Source organism: Hemicordylus capensis, chromosome 6 (assembly GCF_027244095.1).
Source record: "Hemicordylus capensis ecotype Gifberg chromosome 6, rHemCap1.1.pri, whole genome shotgun sequence".
Classification (NCBI taxonomy): domain Eukaryota; kingdom Metazoa; phylum Chordata; class Lepidosauria; order Squamata; family Cordylidae; genus Hemicordylus; species Hemicordylus capensis.
Window position 1 is genome coordinate 76,772,105 of NC_069662.1, and position 3,788 is coordinate 76,775,892.

Consider the following 3,788-nt stretch of genomic DNA (forward strand, 5'->3'; position numbering starts at 1 on the left):
CATTTCAGATTCAGATTTTGCAATTTCGAACAAAGAACAAAATTGGGGTGTTTTTGATTGGCTGATTTCAAACAAAGAACAAAATGGGGGTGTTTTGGATTTGGGCCAAAAACAAAACTGGAAAACAAAACAAAATGCACAACCCTAGTCCAAAGTATGATAGTTTGAGCCTGGTCATTTGTGCTTCGAGTGAAAATTCTGGATTGATTTGTTCTATGATCCATTTCTTTGTTTTCCTGGCTGTCCATGGTATCCTCAAAAGTCTTCTCCAGCACCAAAGTTCAAAAGCATCCAAAAACCCTTTCTTTAACCCTATGTATATATTTACCTGCTAGCTGAGTATAACAATTCATACATCTGATGAAGCAGGCTCTACTCTCTGAAAGCGTATGCTGAAATGAATATGTCAGCCTTTAAGGCACTGTAAGACACTTTGTTCTTTGAGATCCTAATACAGGTATGTATGTATTTTATTTATTTATTTTATTATTTTTACATTTATAACCCACTGTTCCTCTAAGGGATCCAGAGTGGTGTACGTGGTTATTTTTATCTTTACAACAGCCCTGTGAGGTAGGTTAGGCTGAGAGTTAAGTGACTGGCCAGTGAGTTCCAGGGCTGAATGATCCCGGTCCTAGTCCAGCACGCTGCTGGAGTAGATTTAAGATGAGGTTAATGGTAAACGTCACTCTTACCAAAGCAGGTGACCAGAAACAACCTTACTGCCATTGCCAACAGGAATGAAGAAGCTGGAGACAAAATGGGGACAGTCTAGTATCAAGACCCTTCACTCCCAATTCAGGAAGAATGAGGTTTCCTGGGCAGCAATGTGAACAGACAAAGTCCATTTTGTCTGTGTGGAGACATGGGAATTAGTGGGTTACACACCTCTTATCAGTGTTCCCTCTAACAGGGTTTCCTAGATGTTGTTGACTGCAATAGCTTTTGCTTTTGTTGTTGCTGCAATAGCTTTTGCTTGGGGATTCTGGGAACTGTAGTCAAGAACATCTGGGAATCCTTGTTAGAAGGAACCCTGCCTCTTATAATACCTGCAGTGGTTGGAATTAAAAGTTCAGTTGCAGAGGGCCCGGCTTTAACCTCTAGGCAGGTTGCTAGGGGCAACCAAAGGAGTTCAGTTGGGCAATTGGTGGTGTCCATTGGGGAATTGGAGAAGGGAAAGGGGAGTCTCTGAGGTGATCCACAAACAGGAGGAAATATGCAGCAGGAAATAAGACCAGGCAAAGAATTCCTTTGGATCTGTAGGTTGAGCTAGGAGTGGTCTCAGGGGAGGGTGAGCAGTTCCTCTTCTGCCTGCTTCAGTAGAGCTTCCAGGGGGAGAGAGAGATGGTTCCTGTCAGGCACCTGAGGCTGGTTTTATTTCTCAGCAGGATCTGAGAAATCCGTAACCAAGCGTTGGTCACCTAGTGTGGGATTCTGCTCAGAGGGGGAGGGGTGACCATGCATCATAATCTGTAAAACCACAATGTGTTGTTTTTAGGCATTTGGGAAACACTTTACAGCACCACAGCACTGATCCTTCCTGAGAGAGACACTCAGGCAACACTGATACCCCTTGTGTTCTGGGAGTGGTGGCAGCAGTTTGGACAGTTTACAGTGCAGTGAGAAGATTTTCTTTTATTCTCAGTGTATAGCATGAGTAGGTCTTGATTACCTAGTGACAGGAACCAGTCACAAACCAGAGGGGTTTTGATTGATCAGGATCAATCACAATGTGTAAGACCACAACTTGTTAATTATAGGCATTTGCTGAATTCTTCTCTGATAACCAGAGGAGAACATTTCTGAGAATAGTACAACTTGGGGAGTGTTGGCAGTTATTCAGAAAGATGCAGTAAAAGGATTTTATTTTATTTTAAAATTATGCTGTAAGTAGTTGGTCACCTAGTGAGGAATTCTACTCAGAAACAAGAGGGGGAGGGGTGATCAAGATTAATCACAATCCGTAACACCACCTTGCTTTTAGGCATTTGTCACCTAACTGAACAATGAGGCACCATTTCAAAGTGGTGATTCTCTTATATTTAGCAGGGAGAAAGCAACTAATCCTATACAACACCAGCACAGCATCTCTCTAGTGGTTGTTGCTGGTGTCTCCCTTGTGTTTATTTTTAGATTGTGAGCCCTTTGGGGACAGGGAGCCATCTTTTTATTATTCTGTGTAAACTGCTTTAATTGCTTTTGTTGAAAAGCGGTATATAAACTGTTGTTGTTGTCTTACAGCACTACAGAGCAGTTCCTTCCTGAAGGAGACACTCAAGCAAATCTGTCACCCTTCCCTTTGGAGGATTTTATGGCCTCTGGGGGAGTTGTCTGAGGTGGCAGGGGGGTGTCAATGGAGGTTCCCCCTCCCGTCGGCGTCCCTTATTTCGCTCTTCAGACAGTTTTAAATTTTTTTACACTTGGGGAGGGTGTCCAAGGAGGTTTCCCCTCCTCCTGCCGGCCTCCCTTATTTCAGAAATTGGCCATTCGGCCACTCTTTGGCCAGTTTTTGGCCTTTCCCCATCAGTGTGGTGGCCATTTTGGAGTCCGCGGCCCCTGCGCAATGGGCCTCTGCATGGCCTGACATGACCCAGGCTATGCAGAGGCCTATTGTGCAGGCACAGCAGTCTCCAAAATGGCCACCATGCTAAGGGGTAAAGACTGGAAACTGGCCAAAGAATGTCCAACTGGCTGATTTGTGAAATAAGGGAGGCCAGCGGGGGGAGGGGGATCCTCCGCAGACTCCCGCCCCCCACCACCATCAGACAACTCCCCCAGAGGGGGTAAGTGTAAAAACCCAAATTAATTAAAAACAAACAAACTTGCGATTCCGGGGGGGGGGGGCGGTTTCCAGTCCAGGGTTAGACCGAACGGGAGGTGGTTTGGTTCAACCCTGAACAGTCAAACCGAACAGGTTCGACGTCGAGCACATTCAATGTCAAATCTGTTTGCACATTCCTTCTCCACTCACAATGGAGAAGCCAGGTATCTGTTCCTGGCATGTGTTAAAAATAAATAAATGGGTATGTATTAGAGGTAATTCGAAAGTCTTTCAGCCCTTTGTTGTGGTGCAAGAAAGTTAATTTGTTTTTCGTTTTTCACTCAGCCTCAGTTGGAGGAGCTGCTGGAGGAGATAGAGGAGGATCTTTATTTGTTTCTTGTGGATAGGCAGCTGCTGGAGGCCTTGCAGGAGCTGTGAGAGGGGCTGTTCTTCAGATGTCTTCTGTTCAGCCACACATGTGGATATAGCACCTCCATCAGCCAGAAACCTCTTTAAAGTGTAAAATTCTATAGGAGTTTTGGACCCTCCTCCACATGTCAGCGCAAACTAGATATTGTTTTATTTATTCCTGCTTAGATTGAATTGATGGACTAATATGGATGCCTGTTTTGTTTTTATATTTCATCAATCTAATTCTCCCCCCTTCAATAAGGGAAGTATCCATAGTTATGCCACTTTTCTGTCTTTCATTTTTTTAAAAATATGATAGAATAAAGCATATGCTGTTCAGCTTAATGCAATGCCAGTCAATCAGTCAGTCTTTATTGTGTGGCTAATGATTACTTTAAAAAGTCAGTGAAAAGCACACAGTAACATTTCTATATACATTTTATGATAAATAAAATAATAGAATAAAATAATTATCTTAACCCTCTTTAACACCCTGGAAAACAAGAAATTGTATTTTCAAATAATCTGTCCAAATTTTGAATATAGACTTTGCAAAACCTAATGACGGATATCCGGATTAGCCTTGCACTAGTGCAAGGATGTTCCACTAGCTAGT

General features: G+C 43.3%; 1 long non-coding RNA gene across 1 annotated transcript; it reads left to right on the top strand.

Annotated features, from left to right (window-relative positions):
* The first annotated feature begins 1,084 nt into the window (after window positions 1–1,084).
* LOC128331500 (uncharacterized) lies at window positions 1,085–3,517 on the top strand. The gene is made up of 2 exons (XR_008310326.1): window positions 1,085–1,259; window positions 3,107–3,517. It is a non-coding gene; the product is annotated as an uncharacterized LOC128331500 (long non-coding RNA).
* Window positions 3,518–3,788: the final 271 nt, after the last annotated feature.